Source organism: Melanerpes formicivorus, unplaced genomic scaffold (genome assembly GCF_026170545.1).
Source record: "Melanerpes formicivorus ecotype bairdi unplaced genomic scaffold, bMelFor1.0.p_v2 SCAF_24, whole genome shotgun sequence".
Taxonomy (NCBI): domain Eukaryota; kingdom Metazoa; phylum Chordata; class Aves; order Piciformes; family Picidae; genus Melanerpes; species Melanerpes formicivorus.
Window position 1 is genome coordinate 3,825,644 of NW_027142376.1, and position 22,650 is coordinate 3,848,293.

General features: G+C 55.8%; 2 long non-coding RNA genes across 6 annotated transcripts; both read right to left on the reverse strand.

The window, feature by feature from the left end:
• Positions 1-9,690: 9,690 nt before the first annotated feature.
• LOC137448284 (uncharacterized) lies at positions 9,691-11,886 on the reverse strand. Of its 2 annotated transcripts, XR_010989029.1 has the most exons (5): positions 11,146-11,886; positions 10,939-11,069; positions 10,573-10,814; positions 10,193-10,461; positions 9,692-9,911 (listed from the first exon to the last, which is right to left on the reverse strand). It is a non-coding gene; the product is annotated as an uncharacterized lncRNA (long non-coding RNA). The 2 variants fall into 2 exon arrangements; XR_010989028.1 differs by having other exon boundaries at positions 9,691-9,911; positions 10,939-11,886.
• A 5,523-nt stretch (positions 11,887-17,409) lies between these two features.
• On the reverse strand, positions 17,410-20,053 carry LOC137448414 (uncharacterized). Of its 4 annotated transcripts, XR_010989074.1 has the most exons (4): positions 19,883-20,053; positions 19,240-19,372; positions 18,970-19,137; positions 17,410-18,304 (listed from the first exon to the last, which is right to left on the reverse strand). It is a non-coding gene; the product is annotated as an uncharacterized lncRNA (long non-coding RNA). The 4 variants fall into 4 exon arrangements; XR_010989075.1 differs by lacking the exon at positions 19,240-19,372 and having other exon boundaries at positions 18,970-19,159; positions 19,883-20,046; XR_010989076.1 differs by lacking the exon at positions 19,240-19,372 and having other exon boundaries at positions 18,970-19,155; positions 19,883-20,045.
• Between the last annotated feature and the right edge of the window lie 2,597 nt (positions 20,054-22,650).

The following is a 22,650-nucleotide window of genomic DNA, read 5'->3' on the forward strand; positions in this document are numbered from 1 at the left end:
AGAGTCAGTTTACAAGGTTCAGCACCAACACAGTCCATTTACAGAGTTCAGCAGCCGCGCAGTTAATTAGTTTACAGAGTTTCCACAGCAACACAGTTTGTTACCGCTGTGCATGGGAAGGAGCTCAGACAGCTTCTGTTCAGAGGGCTTTCCGTTCTAATAACCAAAAGAAAAACAGACACACCCTAATCAGTGAATATTTATAACCCTACAACACACGCAAAGGAAAAAGCACTCCTTTTGTATTGCACAGACACACTGTAAGCTTACGTATTCCAGAACCCCCGTGTACCTCATTTCAAAGCCTCTTTTTCATACTCATGAATACCACACTTCTAAGCCTCGTTAAACAAGAGAGCTAGGGAGTTGGAGGAGAGGGGTCAGGGTGAGCTGGCCTCCTAGGGGTCTTAATCCTCTCCAAGAACATGCAGGCGTTTCAAACATTCCAGGTTGATACAGAAGAACCCCAGAGAGCAGCAAAGGTTGGCACTTACTTGAAGGGAGCCCAAGGAAACCAGGAAAAACCTGAGCAAAGAGCTGATATCAGCAGAGCCGCGGACCCCAGTCCATTTCATTTCAGGCCAGCATTGCACCATTTGATCATTTCATTTCAGAGAGCCCCCATACCGTTTCATTTCAGGCCAGCATTGCACCATTTGATCATTTCATTTCAGAGAGCCCCCATACCGTTTCATTTCAGGCAGCATTGCACCATTTGATCATTTCATTTCAGAGAGACCCACTCCGTTTCATTTCAGGCCAGCATTGCACCATTTCACCTGGTCTCATTTCAGAGAGCCCCCATACCGTTTCATTTCTGGCCAGCATTGCACCATTTGATCATTTCATTTTCAGAGAGCCCCCATACCGTTTCATTTCAGGCCAGCATTGCACCATTTGATCATTTCATTTCAGAGAGCCCCCATACCGTTCATTTCAGGCCAGCATTGCACCATTTGATCATTTCATTTCAGAGAGCCCCCACTCTGTTTCATTTCAGGCCAGCATTGCACCATTTGATCATTTCATTTCAGAGAGCCCCCATACCGTTTCATTTCAGGCCAGCATTGCACCATTTGATCATTTCATTTCAGAGAGCCCCCAGTCCATTTCATTTCAGGCCAGCATTGCACCATTTGATCATTTCATTTCAGAGAGCCCCCATACCGTTTCATTTCAGGCCAGCATTGCACCATTTGATCATTTCATTTCAGAGAGCCCCCATACCGTTTCATTTCAGGCCAGCATTGCACCATTTGATCATTTCATTTCAGAGAGACCCACTCCGTTTCATTTCAGGCCAGCATTGCACCATTTGATCATTTCATTTCAGAGAGACCCACTCCGTTTCATTTCAGGCCAGCATTGCACCATTTCACCTGGTCTCATTTCAGAGAGCCCCCATACCGTTTCATTTCTGGCCAGCATTGCACCATTTGATCATTTCATTTTAGAGAGCCCCCACTCTGTTTCATTTCTGGCCAGCATTGCACCATTTGATCATTTCATTTCAGAGAGGCCCCATACCGTTTCATTTCAGGCCAGCATTGCACCATTTGATCATTTCATTTTAGAGAGCCCCCACTCTGTTTCATTTCTGGCCAGCATTGCACCATTTGATCATTTCATTTCAGAGAGCCCCCATACCGTTTCATTTCAGGCCAGCATTGCACCATTTGATCATTTCATTTCAGAGAGACCCACTCCGTTTCATTTCAGGCCAGCATTGCACCATTTCACCTGGTCTCATTTCAGAGAGCCCCCATACCGTTTCATTTCTGGCCAGCATTGCACCATTTGATCATTTCATTTTAGAGAGCCCCCACTCTGTTTCATTTCTGGCCAGCATTGCACCATTTGATCATTTCATTTCAGAGAGCCCCCATACCGTTTCATTTCAGGCCAGCATTGCACCATTTGATCATTTCATTTTAGAGAGCCCCCACTCTGTTTCATTTCTGGCCAGCATTGCACCATTTGATCATTTCATTTCAGAGAGCCCCCATACCGTTTCATTTCTGGCCAGCATTGCACCATTTGATCATTTCATTTCAGAGAGCCCCCATACCGTTTCATTCTGGCCAGCATTGCACCATTTGATCATTTCATTTCAGAGAGGCCCCAGTCCATTTCAATTCTGGCCAGCATTGCACCATTTGATCATTTCATTTCAGAGAGCCCCCACTCCGTTTCATTTCAGGCCAGCATTGTACCATTTGATCATTTCATTTCAGAGAGCCCCCACTCCGTTTCATTTCAGGCCAGCATTGCACCATTTGATCATTTCATTTCAGAGAGCCCCCATACCGTTTCATTTCAGGCCAGCATTGCACCATTTGATCATTTCATTTCAGAGAGGCTCCACACCATTGCAATTCTGGCCAGCATTGCACCATTTGATCATTTCATTTCAGAGAGCCCCCATACCATTTCATTTCAGGCCAGCATTGCACCATTTGATCATTTCATTTCAGAGAGCCCCCCATACCGTTTCATTTCAGGCCAGCATTGCACCATTTGATCATTTCATTTCAGAGAGCCCCCATACACCGTTTCATTTCAGGCCAGCATTGCACCATTTGATCATTTCATTTCAGAGAGCCCCCCATACCGTTTCATTTCAGGCCAGCATTGCACCATTTGATCATTTCATTTCAGAGAGCCCCCATACCGTTTCATTTCAGGCCAGCATTGTACCATTTGATCATTTCATTTCAGAGAGCCCCCATACCGTTTCATTTCAGGCCAGCATTGTACCATTTGATCATTTCATTTCAGAGAGCCCCCATAACGTTTCATTTCAGGCCAGCATTGCACCATTTGATCATTTCATTTCAGAGAGCCCCCATACCGTTTCATTTCAGGCCAGCATTGCACCATTTGATCATTTCATTTCAGAGAGCCCCCCATACCGTTTCATTTCAGGCCAGCATTGCACCATTTGATCATTTCATTTCAGAGAGCCCCCATACCGTTTCATTTCAGGCCAGCATTGTACCATTTGATCATTTCATTTCAGAGAGCCCCCATACCGTTTCATTTCAGGCCAGCATTGCACCATTTGATCATTTCATTTCAGAGAGCCCCCATAACCGTTTCATTTCAGGCCAGCATTGCACCATTTGATCATTTCATTTCAGAGAGGCTCCACACCATTGCAATTCTGGCCAGCATTGCACCATTTGATCATTTCATTTCAGAGAGCCCCCATACCATTTCATTTCCAGGCCAGCATTGCACCATTTGATCATTTCATTTCAGAGAGCCCCCATAACCGTTTCATTTCAGGCCAGCATTGCACCATTTGATCATTTCATTTCAGAGAGCCCCCATACCGTTTCATTTCAGGCCAGCATTGCACCATTTGATCATTTCATTTCAGAGAGCCCCCATACCGTTTCATTTCAGGCCAGCATTGCACCATTTGATCATTTCATTTCAGAGAGCCCCCATACCGTTTCATTTCAGGCCAGCATTGCACCATTTGATCATTTTCATTTCAGAGAGCCCCCATACCATTTCATTTCAGGCCAGCATTGCACCATTTGATCATTTCATTTCAGAGAGCCCCCATACCGTTTCATTTCAGGCCAGCATTGCACCATTTGATCATTTCATTTCAGAGAGCCCCCATACCGTTTCATTTCAGGCCAGCATTGCACCATTTGATCATTTCATTTCAGAGAGCCCCCATACCGTTTCATTTCAGGCCAGCATTGCACCATTTGATCATTTCATTTCAGAGAGGCCCCAGTCCATTTCATTTCAGGCCAGCATTGCACCATTTGATCATTTCATTTCAGAGAGCCCCCATACCGTTTCATTTCAGGCCAGCATTGCACCATTTGATCATTTCATTTCAGAGAGCCCCCACTCTGTTTCATTTCAGACCAGCATTGCACCATTTGATCATTTCATTTCAGAGAGGCCCCATACCGTTTCATTTCAGGCCAGCATTGCACCATTTGATCATTTCATTTTAGAGAGCCCCCACTCTGTTTCATTTCTGGCCAGCATTGCACCATTTGATCATTTCATTTCAGAGAGCCCCCATACCGTTTCATTTCAGGCCAGCATTGCACCATTTGATCATTTCATTTCAGAGAGACCCACTCCGTTTCATTTCAGGCCAGCATTGCACCATTTCACCTGGTCTCATTTCAGAGAGCCCCCATACCGTTTCATTTCTGGCCAGCATTGCACCATTTGATCATTTCATTTTAGAGAGCCCCCACTCTGTTTCATTTCTGGCCAGCATTGCACCATTTGATCATTTCATTTCAGAGAGCCCCCATACCGTTTCATTTCTGGCCAGCATTGCACCATTTGATCATTTCATTTCAGAGAGGCCCCAGTCCATTTCAATTCTGGCCAGCATTGCACCATTTGATCATTTCATTTCAGAGAGCCCTTACACCGTTTCATTTCAGGCCAGCATTGCACCATTTCACCTGGTCTCATTTTAGAGAGCCCCCACTCCGTTTCATTTCAGGCCAGCATTGCACCATTTCACCTGGTCTCATTTTAGAGAGCCCCCACTCCGTTTCATTTCTGGCCAGCATTGCACCATTTGATCATTTCATTTCAGAGAGGCCCCAGTCCATTTAAATTCTGGCCAGCATTGCACCATTTGATCATTTCATTTCAGAGAGCCCCCACTCCGTTTCATTTCAGGCCAGCATTGCACCATTTGATCATTTCATTTCAGAGAGCCCCCATACCGTTTCATTTCAGGCCAGCATTGCACCATTTGATCATTTCATTTCAGAGAGCCCCCATACCGTTTCATTTCAGGCCAGCATTGCACCATTTGATCATTTCATTTTAGAGAGCCCCCATACCGTTTCATTTCAGGCCAGCATTGCACCATTTGATCATTTCATTTCAGAGAGCCCCCATACCGTTTCATTTCAGGCCAGCATTGCACCATTTGATCATTTCATTTTAGAGAGCCCCCATACCGTTTCATTTCAGGCCAGCATTGCACCATTTGATCATTTCATTTTAGAGAGCCCCCACTCTATTTCATTTCTGGCCAGCATTGCACCATTTGATCATTTCATTTCAGAGAGCCCCCATACCGTTTCATTTCAGGCCAGCATTGCACCATTTGATCATTTCATTTCAGAGAGGCCCCAGTCCATTTAAATTCTGGCCAGCATTGCACCATTTGATCATTTCATTTCAGAGAGCCCCCATACCGTTTCATTTCAGGCCAGCATTGCACCATTTGATCATTTCATTTCAGAGAGCCCCCATACCGTTTCATTTCAGGCCAGCATTGCACCATTTGATCATTTCATTTTAGAGAGCCCCCATACCGTTTCATTTCAGGCCAGCATTGCACCATTTGATCATTTCATTTCAGAGAGGCTCCACACCATTGCAATTCTGGCCAGCATTGCACCATTTGATCATTTCATTTCAGAGAGCCCCCATACCGTTTCATTTCAGGCCAGCATTGCACCATTTGATCATTTCATTTCAGAGAGCCCCCATACCGTTTCATTTCAGGCCAGCATTGCACCATTTGATCATTTCATTTCAGAGAGCCCCCATACCGTTTCATTTCAGGCCAGCATTGCACCATTTGATCATTTCATTTCAGAGAGCCCCCATACCGTTTCATTTCAGGCCAGCATTGCACCATTTGATCATTTCATTTCAGAGAGGCCCCAGTCCATTTAAATTCTGGCCAGCATTGCACCATTTGATCATTTCATTTCAGAGAGGCCCCAGTCCATTTCATTTGAGGCCAGCATTGCACCATTTGATCATTTCATTTCAGAGAGCCCCACTCCATTTCATTTCTGGCCAGCATTGCACCATTTGATCATTTCATTTCAGAGAGCCCCCACTCCGTTTCATTTCTGGCCAGCATTGCACCATTTGATCATTTCATTTCAGAGAGCCCCCAGTCCATTTCATTTCAGGCCAGCATTGCACCATTTGATCATTTCATTTCAGAGAGCCCCCTGTCCATTTCAATTCTGGCCAGCATTGCACCATTTGATCATTTCATTTCAGAGAGCCCCCTGTCCATTTCAATTCTGGCCAGCATTGCACCATTTGATCATTTCATTTCAGAGAGCCCCCATACCGTTTCATTTCAGGCCAGCATTGCACCATTTGATCATTTCATTTCAGAGAGGCCCCAGTCCATTTAAATTCTGGCCAGCATTGCACCATTTGATCATTTCATTTCAGAGAGCCCCCATACCGTTTCATTTCAGGCCAGCATTGCACCATTTGATCATTTCATTTCAGAGAGGCTCCACACCATTGCAATTCTGGCCAGCATTGCACCATTTGATCATTTCATTTCAGAGAGCCCCCATACCATTTCATTTCAGGCCAGCATTGCACCATTTGATCATTTCATTTCAGAGAGCCCCCATACCGTTTCATTTCAGGCCAGCATTGCACCATTTGATCATTTCATTTCAGAGAGCCCCCATACCGTTTCATTTCAGGCCAGCATTGCACCATTTGATCATTTCATTTCAGAGAGCCCCCATACCGTTTCATTTCAGGCCAGCATTGCACCATTTGATCATTTCATTTCAGAGAGCCCCCATACCGTTTCATTTCAGGCCAGCATTGCACCATTTGATCATTTCATTTCAGAGAGGCCCCAGTCCATTTAAATTCTGGCCAGCATTGCACCATTTGATCATTTCATTTCAGAGAGGCCCCAGTCCATTTCATTTGAGGCCAGCATTGCACCATTTGATCATTTCATTTCAGAGAGCCCCACTCCATTTCATTTCTGGCCAGCATTGCACCATTTGATCATTTCATTTCAGAGAGCCCCCACTCCGTTTCATTTCTGGCCAGCATTGCACCATTTGATCATTTCATTTCAGAGAGCCCCCAGTCCATTTCATTTCAGGCCAGCATTGCACCATTTGATCATTTCATTTCAGAGAGCCCCCTGTCCATTTCAATTCTGGCCAGCATTGCACCATTTGATCATTTCATTTCAGAGAGCCCCCAGTCCATTTCAATTCTGGCCAGCATTCCACCATTTGATCATTTCATTTCAGAGAGCCCCCACTCTGTTTCATTTCAGGCCAGCATTGCACCATTTCACCTGGTCTCATTTTAGAGAGCCCCCATACCGTTTCATTTCTGGCCAGCATTGCACCATTTGATCATTTCATTTCAGAGAGCCCCCATACCGTTTCATTTCAGGCCAGCATTGCACCATTTGATCATTTCATTTCAGAGAGCCCCCATACCGTTTCATTTCAGGCCAGCATTGCACCATTTCACCTGGTCTCATTTCAGAGAGCCCCTACACCGTTTCATTTCAGGCCAGCATTGCACCATTTGATCATTTCATTTCAGAGAGCCCCCAGTCCATTTCATTTCTGGCCAGCATTGCACCATTTGATCATTTCATTTCAGAGAGCCCCCACTCCGTTTCATTTCTGGCCAGCATTGCACCATTTGATCATTTCATTTCAGAGAGCCCCCAGTCCATTTCAATTCTGGCCAGCATTGCACCATTTGATCATTTCATTTCAGAGAGCCCCCAGTCCATTTCAATTCTGGCCAGCATTGCACCATTTGATCATTTCATTTCAGAGAGCCCCCACTCCGTTTCATTTCTGGCCAGCATTACACCATTTCACCTGGTCTCATTTCAGAGAGCCCCCACTCCGTTTCATTTCAGGCCAGCATTGCACCATTTGATCATTTCATTTCAGAGAGCCCCCATACCGTTTCATTTCAGGCCAGCATTGCACCATTTGATCATTTCATTTCAGAGAGGCCCCATACCGTTTCATTTCAGGCCAGCATTGCACCATTTGATCATTTCATTTTAGAGAGCCCCCATACCGTTTCATTTCAGGCCAGCATTGCACCATTTGATCATTTCATTTCAGAGAGCCCCACTCCGTTTCATTTCTGGCCAGCATTGCACCATTTCACCTGGTCTCATTTCAGAGAGCCCCTACACCGTTTCATTTCAGGCCAGCATTGCACCATTTCACCTGGTCTCATTTCAGAGAGCCCCCACACCATTTCAATTCTGGCCAGCATTGCACCATTTGATCATTTCATTTCAGAGAGCCCCCAGTCCATTTCATTTCAGGGCAGCATTGCACCATTTCACCTGGTCTCATTTCAGAGAGCCCCCATACTGTTTCATTTCAGGCCAGCATTGCACCATTTCACCTGGTCTCATTTCAGAGAGCCCCACACCAGTTCATTTCAGGCCAGCATTGCACCATTTCACCTGGTCTCATTTCAGAGAGCCCCCACATCGTTTCATTTCAGGCCAGCATTGCACCATTTCACCTCTTGTCATTTCAGAGAGCCCCCACACCACTTCATTTCAGGCCAGCATTGCAACATTTCACCTCTTGTCAGTCCAGAGAGCCCCCACAACCAGTTCATTTCAGGCCAGCATTGCTCCATTTCACCTGGTCTCATTTCAGAGAGCCCCACACCACTTCATTTCAGGCCAGCATTGCACCATTTCACCTGGTCTGATTTCAGAGAGCCCCACACCATTTCATTTCAGGCCAGCATTGCAACGTTTCGTCTTTTCGTTTCAGAGAGCCCCGCGTCGTTTCGTCAACAGAAAATCCTGCTAAAAATACCTGCTTTTTCTGTGGATAGTCAAGAGTATTACCAATTGCTACATAAGAAGCTTTGCAATTGCCCCCGTTGGATCTGTCCTGTTAAATACCAAGGCTTCCGTAATGTAAAAACGAATTCCAAATACGGTAACGCACGGCTTGAAAACATCTATGAAATGTGTAACAATTGCTCAGGAACGGGTGGTCTTCCTTTGTGCCGCGAGGGTCGTCGCTTTGCTTTGGGCTTTTTTACGTCATCTGGGATTTTTTGGCTCCTTAGTTTACATGCCGATAGGAACCGTTTTCCCCCTCGCCCGCCGATTGCGCAACACATACCCTACGACTGAAAAAATAAAACAACTGTTTACATCGACAGGAAAGAATGGGATCGATTGCTAAGTAGATACTTCGCAGCCGCCGAGCCGCGCCGAGCCGAGCCGCCGAGCCGAGCCGAGCCGCCGAGCCGAGCCGCGCCGAGCCGAGCCGCCGAGCCGAGCCGCGCCGAGCCGAGCCGCGCCGAGCCGAGCCGCCGAGCCGAGCCACGCCGAGCCGAGCCGCCGAGCCGAGCCGCCGAGCCGAGCCGCGCCGAGCCGCCGCGCCGAGCCGCGCCGAGCCGCCGCGCCGAGCCGCGCCGAGCCGCGCCGAGCCGCGCCGAGCCGCGCCGAGCCGCGCCGAGCCGCGCCGAGCCGCCGAGCCGCGCCGCGCCGAGCCGCCGAGCCGAGCCGCGCCGAGCCGCCGAGCCGAGCCGCGCCGAGCCGCCGAGCCGAGCCGCGCCGCGCCGAGCCGCCGAGCCGAGCCGCGCCGAGCCGCGCCGAGCCGAGCCGCCGAGCCGAGCCGCGCCGCCGAGCCGAGCCGCGCCGCCGAGCCGAGCCGAGCCGCGCCGAGCCGCCGAGCCGCGCCGAGCCGCCGAGCCGCCCTTTTAGGGGAAGAAAACCCTCTCGTTTGCCTGAGAGCGCCGAGGCGACTCGCCCCGAGACTATAAATCCAACTACAATCCTCTCCTCTCTATAGAGATATTCAGGAATGGTATTCATTGCGACGGTAAAGAGGCTCTGAAGTTACCCCCCCCCCACACCGGATCTCCTCTCTGAGATGCAAGTGATGCCGGAACGGAAAAGCGATTTGCGCGTAGAGCAAAGCCAATTTTGGCAACGTACCTACCAAAGGGGAATCGATTGAAAGCGGCGGACTTACGCTGAGCGGTCGGGGGGGCGTCTCTTGCCGCCGCGCGTGGGAAGCGCCCCGCCGGCCTCCGCTCGGCAGGTTTTCCGTTCCGAGAAAAACCAACCCAACGCCGAAACCGGTGAGTGTTCAAAAACCCTACAACGCAAAGGAAAATCCGTGAGCTGTTGTGTACTAGAGATACGCACTGTAAGTTTACGTCTTTCAGAACCCCATGCAGCGCATTTCAAAGCCTCTTTTCAGACAAATTAATACCAGACTGCTGCGCCTAGTTAAACAGCAGAGCTATGAAGTTGCAAGAGAGGGGTGTCAGGGTTAGCTGGCCTCTTAGGGATTTTAATCCCCTCCGAGAACGTGCAAGCGTTTCAAACGAGCTGCTACGTAAGAACCCCCCGAGAGCGGCAGAGGCTGGCGCTTACCTGGAAGGGAGCCCGAGGAAACCGGGAAGAATCTGAGCGAGGAGCTGAGCCCCGCCAAGCCTCCAACGTGCCGGTTCCTTCCGCCTCGCCTCGGGGAGCCCCGCGCCGGTTCCGTCCGGTTCCGTTCGCCTCGGTTCGCCTCTCCTCGTCTCGGGGGGCCCCGCGGGTGAGCTGCCGCGGGGAGTTTGAGTCGCCGCCGGCTGAGGCGAGGAAAAATCTTTTCCTTCGCTGAAAGCGCTATGCCGACTCACCCTAAAACTGAAACTTTCCTGTTTACATGGATAGTAAAGAAGAGGGTCAATTGCTATATGAAAACCTTTGCAGTCTCCCCCATTGGAATGCTTAGTGGAACCCCCTGGTTCCACCCCGAGGGCTCTTACCTGTGGCAGCGATTTGCCTTTCTCCCTTGTGGGACGCCCCCTTAGGGCTTACACGTTACCCCTTTCCCTTGCCAGCAGTCCTTTTCCTGCCTGAAGGCTCTTGTCTCTTCCTGGGGTGATCTGACTGAGTTAAAAGAGCTCTGCCTGAGAAGCCTCTAAGGGGGCGCCCGGAGAGGTCCTGCGCCTCGGCGGGCCCCGCGGCCCGACGGAGAGGGGTCCCGCCGCGGTCCTCGGAAACCGATCTGGGGGAAAAGACGAACGCCACGGCTCGGGTAACTGCCGGAGTTCTATAGGGCTCGCTACAGCCCTGGACGGCTGTGGGATCTCTCCTAAAGGTCTTGGAGCCGAGCGGTTTCACAAACTCACCTTACTTCTGTGAAAGAGGAGGTTGGACTATTTCCCAGAAGTCTGCTGCACGTTTTCCTGGTTTCTGCAGATAGTTTTCCTCCTTTTCTTACCAGCGACTTATGTGAAGTCTTAGGGCTTTTAATCCCCTCCTAGAACATTCAGGCGTATCGAACCTTCAGAGCACCTACACGGGAACCGCGGACAGCGACAGAGGCTGGCACTAACCTGGTGCGGAGCTCAGCCGGACGAAGGGAACCCACGGAAGCTAAAGGAAGACGAGCTGAGAGCAGACCTCGGCGGAGCCGGCTGGCGCCCGGGGGAGCCGAGCCCCGGCGCGCCTGGTGAGAGGCAGCCCGGCTGGGCGGAGCCGCCGTCTGTTCGGGGGAAGGAAATCCTCCGGCTTCACAGAGAGCCGAGCCGACTCGCCCTAAGACTGCCAATCTCTCCTGTTCATATAGGTAGTCAGGACTGGCACTAAGTGCCAGGTAACAAGGCTCTGAACTCACCCCCGCTGCGTCTCTTCCGTTACACGCAAAGGCTGCTAGCAGGTAGAAGCCGATTGCAAGCAGAGCAAAGCAGTTTGAAAACAGAACTACGAAATGGGTCTCAAGGAATTAAAGAGGGGGAACCCTCCTCAGTGTGTGTTGGGGGGGGGGATCCTTTGTTTCTTTTGCCTTTATTCTTTGTCCTGAGGTTTCTTTGGGTTTTGGTCTCTTTAATTTGAATGGAAGTAACCTCTGAGGAGAGCCCAGCGAAGCCTCCCCCCACACACAGGGGTGAGAATCCCCTACCTGGTCAGTGCTGCCCCCACTCTTAAGGGGCCTGCTAGCATCTAAGGTGGATCTGGGGGTATCAAAGGGGAATTCGGGCACACAGAGAGGTATATGGGGAGGCTCTGGAGGGGCTCCAAAAGGACCTTTCAGTTGGATCCAACTGAGGCCACCGCCACCAAGCCACGCCCCCCAAACTGAGGCCGCCACCAAGCCAGCCCCCCCACCCACCCAAACACATAGGCCGCCGGCAAGACAAGCAACCCCCCCACCCCCCCCCCCAGCAACAGAAGCTGCCGCCAAGCCAGCCAAACCCCCACCCCAGCAACAGAAGCTGCCGCCGCCAAGCCGGCCACCCCCCAACCCCCCCCAAACCACAGAGGGCGCCGCCACCAAGCCAGCCACCCCCAACCCCCACCCAATAACAGAGGCCGCCGCCAAACCAGCCACGCATCCCACCCACCCCAGTCACAACAGAGGCCGCCGCCACCAAGCCAGTCCCCCCCCCCAAACACAGGCCACCGCCGCCAAGCCAGCCCCCCCCCAACCACAGAGGCCACCGCCGCCAAGCCAGCCCCCCCCCCAGCCACAGAGGCCACCGCCGCCAAGCCAAGCCAGCACCCCCCCACGGCCCACCCAGTAACAGAGGCCGCTGCCAAAAAGCCAGCCACCCCCCACACACCCAAAAACATGGGCTGCCGCCAAATCAGCCACCACCCCTATCCCCCACCCAACAACAGAGGCCACTGCCAAGGCAGCCACGCATCCCACTCCCCGCCCAACAGAGGCCGCTGCTGCCAAGCCAGCCAAACCCCCAACCAACAAAAAATGCTGCTGCCGCCAGGCAGCCAGCCCACCACCCCATAACAGAGGCCGCTGCTGCCAAGCCAGCCACCCCCCCACCCACCCAACGCCAACAGAGGCCACCGCCAAAAAGCCAGCCACCACCCCCAACCACATAGGCCGCCGCCGCCAAGACAGCCACCCCCCCACTCCCCCACCCAATAACAGAGGCTGCCGCCAAACCAGCCACGCATCCCACCCCTCCCACCCAATAACAGAGGCCACCACCGCCAAGCCAGCCACCCCCCCACTCCACCACCCAATAACAGGGGCCGCCGCCAAGCCAAGCCAGCCCCCACCCCACGGCCCACCCAGTAACAGAGGCCACTGCCAAAAAGCCAGCCACCCCCCTACCCACCCACAATCAACAGAGGCCACCGCCAAAAAGCCAGCCACCCCCCCAACCAACCACAGAGGCTGCTGCCGCCAAGCCAGCCAACCCCCCCCCACCCCAGCAACAGAAGCTGCCACTGCCGCACCAGCCACCCCTCAACCGCCCCAAACCACAGAGGGCACCGCCACCACGCCAGCCACCCCCCCAACCCCCACCCAATAACAGATGCTGACACCAAACCAGCCACGCATCCCACCCACCCCAGTCACAACAGAGGCCGCCGCCGCGCCAGCCACAGCCCCCCCACCCAGCCACATAGGCCGCCGCCAAGACAAGCAACCACCCCATACCCCCCAGCAACAGAAGCTGCCGCCAAGCCAGCGACGCATCCCACCCCAGCAACAGAAGCTGCCGCCACCAAGCCGGCCATCCCCTAACCCCCCCAAAAAACAGAGGCCGCTGCCACCAAGCCAGCAAATTGCCCCACACCCCCCAGCAACAGAAGCTGCCGCCGCCAAGCCGGCCATCCACTAACCCCCCCAAAAACCAGAGGGCGCCACCACCACGCCAGCCACCCCCCCAACCCCCACCCAATAACAGAGGCCGCCGCCAAACCAGCCACGCATCCCACCCACCCCAGTCACAGAGGCCGCCGCCACCAAGCCAGTCCCCCCACACCCAACACAGGCCACCACCGCCAAGCCAGCCCCCCCCCCCAACCACAGAGGGCACAGCCACCAAGCCAAGCCAGCACCCCCCCACGGCCCACCCAGTAACAGAGGCCGCCGCCAAAAAGCCAGCCACCCCACACACACCCAAACACATGGGCTGCCACCAAACCAGCCAACACCCCTACCCCGTACCCAACAACAGAGGCCGCTGCCAAGGCAGCCACGCATCCCACCCCCCGCCCAACAGAGGCCGCGGCTGCCAAGCCAGCCAAACCCCCAACCAACAACAGACGCTGCCGCCGCCAAGGCAGCCGGCCCACCACCCCATAACAGAGGCCGTCGCTGCAAAGCCAGCCACCCCCCCACCCACCCAACACCAACAGAGGCTGCCGCCAAAAAGCCAGCCACCCCCCCCAACCACAGAGGACGCTGCCGCCAAGCCAGCAAATCCCCTCATGCCCCCCAGCAACAGAAGCTGCCGCCAAGCCAGCCAACCCCCCCACCCCAGCAACAGAAGCGGACGCTGCCAAGCCAGGCAGCCCCCAAGCCCCCCAAGACACAGAGGCCGCCGCCACCAAGTCAGCCACAGCCCCCCCACCCAACCACATAGGCCGCCGCCGCCAAGACAGACACCCCCCCACTCCCCCACACCCCCACCCAATAACAGGGGCCACCGCCAAGCCAAGCCAGCCCCCCCCCACGGCCCACCCAGTAACAGAGGCCACTGCCAAAAAGCCAGCCACCCCCCTACCCACCCACAACCAACAGAGGCCGCCGCCAAAAAGCCAGCCAACCCCCCAACCAACCACATAGGCCGCTGCCGCCAAGCCAGCCAACCCCCACACCACCCCAGCAACAGAAGCTGCCGCTGCTGCACCAGCCACCCCTCAACCCCCCCAAACCACAGAGGGCACTGCCACCACGCCAGCCACCCCCCCAACCCCCACCCAATAACAGAGGCCGCCACCAAACCAGCCACGCATCCCACCCACCCCAGTCACAGCAGAGGCCGCCGCCACCAAGCCAGACACAGCCCCCCCACCCAGCCACACAGGCCGCCGCCAAGACAAGCAACCACCCCATGCCCCCCAGCAACAGAAGCTGCCGTCGCCAAGCTGGCCACCCCCCACCCCCCCCAAAAAACAGAGGCCACTGACAAGCCAGCCACGCATCCCACCCACCCCAGTCACAACAGAGGCCGCTGCTGCCAAGCCAGCCACCCCCCAGCCCCGCAACAGAAGCTGCCGCCACCAAGCCGGCCATCCCCTAACCCCCCCAAAAAACAGAGGCCGCTGCCACCAAGCCAGCAAATTGCCCCACACCCCCCAGCAACAGAAGCTGCCGCCGCCAAGCCGGCCACCCACTAACCCCCCCAAAAAACAGAGGGCGCTGCCACCAAGCCTGCCCCCCAAACTCCCACCCAATAACAATGGCCGCCGCCAAACCAGCCACGCATCCCACCCACCCACCCCAGTCACAACAGAGGCCACCGCCACCAAGCCAAGCCAGCACCCCCCCACGGCCCACCCAGTAACAGAGGCAACCGCCAAAAAGCCAGCCACCCCACACACACCCAAAAACATGGGCTGCCACCAAACCAGCCAACACCCCTACCCCCCCACCCAACAACAGAGGCCGCTGCCAAGGCAGCCACGCATCCCACCCCCCACCCAACAGAGGCCGCCGCTGCCAAGCCAGCCAAACCCCCAACCAACAACAGACGCTGCCGCCGCCAAGGCAGCCTGCCCACCACCCCATAACAGAGGCCGTTGCTGCAAAGCCAGCCACCCCCCCACCCACCCAATGCCAGAGGCCGCCGCCAAAAAGCCAGCCACCCCCCCAACCACAGAGGACGCTGCCGCCAAGCCAGCAAATCCCCTCATGCCCCCCAGCAACAGAAGCTGCCGCCGCCGCGCCAGCCACCCCCCAACCCCCCCAAACCACAGAGGGCGCCGCCACCATGCCAGCCACCCCCCCAAGCCCCACCCAATAACAGAGGCCGCCGCCAAACCAGCCACGCATCCCACCCACCCCAGTCACAACAGAGGCCGCTGCCACCAAGCCAGTCCCCCCCCCTCCCAACACAGGCCACCGCCGCCAAGCCAGCCCCCCCCCCCACCACAAAGGCCACAGCCACCAAGCCAAGCCAGCACCCCCCCACAGCCCACCCAGTAACAGAGGCTGCCGCCAAAAAGCCAGCCACCCCACACACACCCAAACACATGGGCTGCCACCAAACCAGCCAACACTCCTACCCCCCACCCAACAACAGAGGCCGCTGCCAAGGCAGCCACGCATCCCACCCCCCGCCCAACAGAGGCTGCCGCTGCCAAGCCAGCCAAACCCCCAACCAACAAGACACTGCCGCCGCCAAGGCAGCCTGCCCACCACCCCATAACAGAGGCCATCGCTGCAAAGCCAGCCACCCCCCCACCCACCCAACGCCAACAGAGGCCGCCGGTAAAAAGCCAGCCACCCCCCCAACCACAGAGGACGCTGCCGCCAAGCCAGCAAATCCCCTCATGCCCCCCAGCAACAGAAGCTGCCGCCGCCGCGCCAGCCACCCCTCAACCCCCCCAAACTACAGAGGCCGCCACCAAGCCAGCCACAGCCCCCCCACCTAGCCACATAGGCCGCCGCCAAGACAAGCAACCACCCCATGCCCCCCAGCAACAGAAGCTGCCGCCAAGCCAGCGACGCATCCCACCCCAGCAACAGAAGCTGCCTTCGCCAAGCTGGCCACCCCCCACACCCCCCAAAACACAGAGGCGGCTGACAAGCCAGCCACGCATCCCACCCACCCCAGTCACAACAGAGGCCGCCGCTGCCAAGCCAGCCACCCCCCAGCCCTGCAACAGAAGCTGCCGCCACCAAGCCGGCCACCCCCTAACCCCCCCAAAAACCAGAGGGCGCTGCCACCAAGCCTACCCCCACCCAATAACAGAGGCCACCGCCAAAAAGCCAGCCACACCCCCACACCCAAAAACATGGGCTGCCGCCAAACCAGCCAACACCCCTACCCCACACACACAACAGAGGCCGCTGCGGAGGCAGCCACACATCCCACCCCCCACCCAACAGAGGCTGCCACTGCCATGCCAGCCAACCCCCCCAAACAACAACAGACACTGCCACCACCAAGCCAGCCACCCCCCCACCCACCCAACACCAACAGAGACCGCCGCCAAAAAGCCAGCCACCCTCCCCAACCAACCACATAAGCCACTGCCGCCAAGCCAGTCAACCCCCCCACCCCAGCAAGAGAAGCTGCCGCCCCCAAGCCAGGCACCCCCAAAGCCCCCAAAAAAACAGAGGCCGCCGCCGCCGCACCAGCGAATCCCCCCATACCCCCCAGCAACAGAAGCTGCTGCAGCCAGCCACCCCCCAACCCCCCCAAAAAATGGAGGGTGACGCCGCCAAGCCAGCGACCCCCCCATCCCCACCCAATAACAGAGGCCACCGCCAAACCAGCCACGCATCCCACCCCCCCCAACCAATAACAGAGGCCACCGCCAGGCCAAGCCCCCCCCCCCCACACCCCACCCAATAACAGAAGCTGCCGCCAAAAAGCCAGCCACCCCCCCACACACACCCAAAAACATGGGCTGCCACCAAACCAGCCAACACCCCCCACCCAACAACAAAGGCTGTGGCCAAGCCAGCCACGCATCCCGCCCCCCACCCAACAGAAGCCGCCGCTGCCAAGCCGGCCAACCCCCCAACCAACAACAGACGCTGCTGCCGCCGCCAAGCCAGCCAACCCCCCCGCCCAATAACAGAGGCCGCCGCTGCCAAACTGGCCAACCCCCCACACACACCAGAGGCTGCCAGCAAGCCAGCCCCCACTCCCCCCCCCCCCAACTAACCCTAACCATCCAACTGAAGTGCCCCCAGGTGACCCTCCATTGGCTCCCACATGTCCCTGAATTCCTCTTTGATACCCCCCACACCCACCATAGATGCCCACAAACCCCCTGAAGTGGGGGGGGACGCTGACCGGTCAGGGGGGGCATCTCCTCCGGGTGCGTGGGGAGCGACTCACCTGGCCTCTCTTCAGAGGCCTTTCCATTCAAATTAAACAACTGAATATAAAACCAGTGGGGTCTCCTTTGTGTGTGTTGTGCGGTTTTAATTTGCCGCTCAGGGCCATTGGAAACCTTTTGGCGTACACGTTACTACTGCTCTGCAACCTCTGGAGGAACAGCATGGCTTTTCCTCCGCTACAATACCTCACGCTAATACTTACGTTTTGTCATGGGTTTCCGTCCCCTCCGGGAACGTTCGGGCAAGCAGTCCGCCGGCAGCGTTTGGGAGAGGCTGCCCCCGCCCCTCACTCGCCCGCTCCTCGGCTGTGTCGTTGCTGCAGCGATTTGACCCTTACCTGGGAGCTCAGAGCTTGGATGGTGTCGAGGCTGAGAATCTCTCTCCTGCTCCCCCCCTCCTCCCTCCCAACAGAGGGGGGAAAAAAAAAAAAAGGAAAGGACCAAATCCAGCAAGAAATAATTTGGAGTCAGCTGGGAAGCAGAGAGTTTAGTAGAACACTCGCAAGCCCTCCACCCTGTCTTCAGAATGGGCGTTCACCCGCCACAAGCCACCCCTCCATTCCCCTCCCGCTCCCCTGTCACAGCCCTGTCATCCACTCTTGGCACGTGGTATTCGACTCCTCAAGGCGAGTCCCTGGTTATCCCGGCTCGTTCTCTCTCAGGGCAGTCTCTCTGGTGCTGGAACTGGGCAGGGATGTGGAGAAGAATCAGGAATCAGTCTGACTTTGAAAGGAAAAGAGGAAAAAAAAAAAAATCAGGAACAGTCCATTGCTGCAGGGACAGCAGGAACAAGTACAGGTGGGATGACCCAGGAGCTCTGTGGGTTGCTGTGCAGTGCGTATGTTGAGTCCTGGACGCCAGGCTGGTGTTAAGCCAGGAGGGAAAGAGGTTAGACCGACTTCTAACTATTCACACAGTGACTATAATGCATTGATGTGTGTTGCCCCCTCTGAGTTCATCCTCTCTCAGCCGGAGTCACATTCTGCTGCGGGATACGCTGAATGTCCCCAGTTTCCAACATGCTCCGCTAGGTGTGACCAGGCCTCTTGGCAGCAGCCGCCCCTGGGGTTGGTTTGCCCGGCGCTGGCAAGCCCTCCGCCCTGTTTTTGCAATGGTCTGTAACCCCCCCACAATCGCCCACCCCCACGTGGCATCGCGGTAGGAAAGACAGAGACAGCTGAGGGGCTGCCCTGCTTCTGATAGCCCCGACCCACGGACGCCCTTCTTGGTAGGGTTTGCGCCTTCGGGACGCAGCTGAGTTTTTGCTGCGCCTCTCTGTGAGAGCTGTTGCGTGGCTCTGCGTCTCCGAGCGTGTTCCCTGTTCCCCAGGATTTACTATGCCCCCATTGCCTTGCAGTCAGTGCATTTCTCCCTGGCCATCAACCAACCTCTAATGCCTGTTGCTCTCTAATTAAATCTTTCGATGGTTTCAGCTTTCTGAGCCTGTGTTGGTACGACTCCTGCTCAGGGCACCGCGAGAGAGACAAACCCTCCTTCTGTCCTGTGGTTCCGGGAAGGGTCCTGGCACTCGCAGGCAGGCACCAACGGGGTAGCGACTGTGAAGTGACATCAGCCTTGCTTGGTCGACCAAGTGGAAAGCAAAGAGTCAAACGGTAAGGAGTGGAGCAAAAAGCAAAGCTTAGCTCTCAGTTACTCACGTTGTAAAGCTGTGAGTAGGTTTCCCTGCACCCTAGAAAAACACTGCACAGGCATCTCATTTTTCTCTGGCATTCATTTAACTCGCAGAGCTGTGGGGGAGTTACTGGGAGACTTGGAAAGGCAGTGAGAGCACTAGGAAGGGAATTTGGAGTTACGGGGAGGAACACAAAGACGACAGGTGCCACGCTAGAAGAGCACTTACTGTTACCGGGAGAAGACCCCTCCTGACTCTTCCTGACTGCTGCTCGCCCCGGCCCTCCCGCTCGCTCGCTCGCCCCGGCCCGCCCGCCCGCTCGCCCCAGCCCGCCCGCCCGCTCGCCCCGGCCCGCCCGCCCGCTCGCTCGCCCCGGCCCGCCCGCCCGCCCGCTCGCTCGCCCCGGCCGGCCCGCCCGCCCGCTCGCTCGCCCCGGCCGGCCCGCCCGCTCGCCCCGGCCGGCCCGCCCGCCCCGGCCCGCCCGCCCCGGCCCGCCCGCTCGCCCGCCCCGGCCCCAGCCCCGGCCGGTAGTGCGCGAGTCCCCTGCCCCGTCGCGGCTCCCAAACGGTCCCGGCTCGGCTCCGGGAACCCCCCTGCAAGCAAAGCCAGAGTGCGGTCCTGCAGCTGCCAGAGAAAAGCCCCGGAGAGCTGTGGAGGCAGGCACTCACCTAGCACGGAGCGAGCAGGAACCCGATAGCCCCGGCGGGCCAGTGAGCGCCGTTTTAAAGCCGCCAGCCCCGTGCGCGCGAACAACCCTCGCTGCGACGCATGCGCTGAACCCATGGCAACGATCGCGACGCTATCGCCCTGGCGGGACTGGAGCTTCGCTGCGGCGCAGGAGTTGTACCCATGTCAGCGATCGAGTCAGGCTCTCTCTCCCTTTTCCCTTCTCCCCCTAACAACTTTCCAGCATTTCAAGCGTTCAGCGCGGTTCGCTGCAGCGCTGAGCGCCCTCGGGGCGGCACGCGCCGCGGCACGGCGGCGGTGCCGCCCGTGACGCACGCGGGGGCGGCCCTGAGCACTGCCCTGGGCGTGGGCAGCAGCTCGGCCCGGCCCCGTTCGGGATGTTTTGGCATTTAAATCGAAACCCTACACCGCGCGCAGGTAAAAGCCTCTATTTATGATGGGTACGGCCGCAGGCTGTGCTTATAGCTCAAGCCCCTGTGTGACTTCATTACGATTCTCACAGCCTTTAAAACAGAGAGGGGAGACGGGGGGTCGTTTCCAAAGTTTTGTGACACAGCAGTCGCTCCAACTCCTCCATCTCCAGCTGGAGAGGGTCTGCTCCGCATCGCCTCTCACGGCACTGACACTGTGAAATGTTCTGTGGTCCCCTCCGAGACTTGTCAGCGGTTTAGGGGGGTGCCCCCAGCCCTCACCTGCTCCTCTGCTGCAGCATCCCCCTGCCCCATGTCCGCCCAGAATCCCCCCGCTCCCTTTGATTCTCCCCCCAAAAGGCAGAATGTGAAGCAAACTGCCCAGCCAGCAGCTCGGTCCTTTCCTAGTCAGTTGTGTACACATCCCCTCTCCCCCCGAAGGGGAGCTCTGCTGCAGCAATGAAGGGGGGCAGGGAAGGGTCCCCCACAAACAGCTGCAGCTACTCCAGCCCCCGTGCTGCCGGCTGGTGGCTGCCCCACAGTGGGGAATGTGCCAGAGGTAGATGTCTCTCACACCCAGTTTGGGTTGGACCCCTGGGCAGCGATGCTCCACCCGAGGCCTCCATCGGAGGCCGCAGGCAGGTTCCTCACTGCTGCCTTTGTGCCTCAGACGCAGCCGCCCTTGGATCCTCCTGAAGCCATGCGGCCTGCTGCGGTGCTCCGGTGCCCCACAGGCTACCCCGAAAGCTACTTCCTAGACTGACATGGAGCAGAAAGAGAGCAGAGTTTTCTCCTGCTAGGCACAGGAGACTCCCGTGTGGGAATGCATGCAGGGACCCCCCTGGTGCAGCAGGAATCATTTATTGGTGCAGCAGGAATCACTTACTGGTGCAGCAGGAATCATTTACTGGTGCAGCAGGAATCATTTATTGGTGCAACAGGAATCACTTACTAGTGCAGCAGGAATCATTTATTGGTGCAGCAGGAATCATTTATTGCTGCAACAGGAATCATTTATTGGTGCAGCAAGAATCATTTATTGGTGCAGCAGGAATCATTTATTGCTGCAGCAGGAATCACTTATTGGTGCAGCAGGAATCACTTACTGGTGCAGCAGGACTCATTTACTGGTGCAGCAGGAATCATTTATTGGTGCAGCAGGAATCACTTACTGGTGCAGCAGGAATCATTTATTGGTGCAGCAGGAATCACTTATTGCTGCAGCAGGAATCACTTATTGGTGCAGCAGGAATCACTTACTGGTGCAGCAGGAATCACTTACTGGTGCAGCAAGAATCATTTATTGGTGCAGCAGGAATCATTTATTGGTGCAGCAGGAATCATTTACTGGTGCAGCAGGAATCATTTATTGGTGCAGCAGGAATCACTTACTGGTGCAGCAGGAATCATTTATTGGTGCAGCAGGAATCATTTATTGGTGCAGCAGGAATCACTTACTGGTGCAGCAAGAATCATTTATTGGTGCAGCAGGAATCATTTATTGCTGCAGCAGGAATCATTTATTGCTGCAGCAGGAATCACTTATTGGTGCAGCAGGAATCACTTACTGGTGCAGCAGGAATCATTTACTGGTGCAGCAGGAATCATTTATTGCTGCAGCAGGAATCATTTATTGGTACAGAACAGGCAGTTTACAGAGGGGAAATCCAGCAGCCCGAGCACTTCCCTGGCACTCCTGCACCACTGCTGCTCTCTGAGTTTGCTCCATCGTTATCTTCATCCCGTATCAGGTTGATCTTCTCCAGCAGGGAGGCAAGCGTCCCCCTGCCTCACGCTTCAGGCTGTGTACTGCAGTCCGCTCTTTTTTATCACCAGGCCATCCTTCCAGTATCAGCAGCCTGTTGTTCTCCCTTGTCCTGAAACCCTCCTGGGACCCTTTCTGCTTTCCTACGCTCCCAGTGCCCTTCACCCCTCCCCCGGAGGCACTGCACAGAGCCGGCGCTCGGTTCCAGAGAGACTGTAGAGCACAGCTGGATGGAAGATGCACCGCAACACACCCAGCACTCCTTTCTCTGCAGGAACAAGCAACAACCTCTCGGCAAGACTCAAGATGCTTACACAAGTGGCTCCACGACGTGTCTCAGATCCATCTCACCTCATCACCTGACCTGTGGAGTCCTTGTGTGAGCCAGAAAGAGAACCAGCCTTGGCCAGGGAGAGCGAGAGCGTCTCTTTCCCCCCGGAGCGGACGGCGGCTTGCAGGCATCAGGGCTGCTCAGCAGCCTGCCAGGCGTCCAGGCCTGGGCTCTGAGAAGGAAAGGGGAAGGGAGAGGAGAAGAGGGGAAGGGAGGGGAGGGGAGGGGGCCTCAGGGATCGGC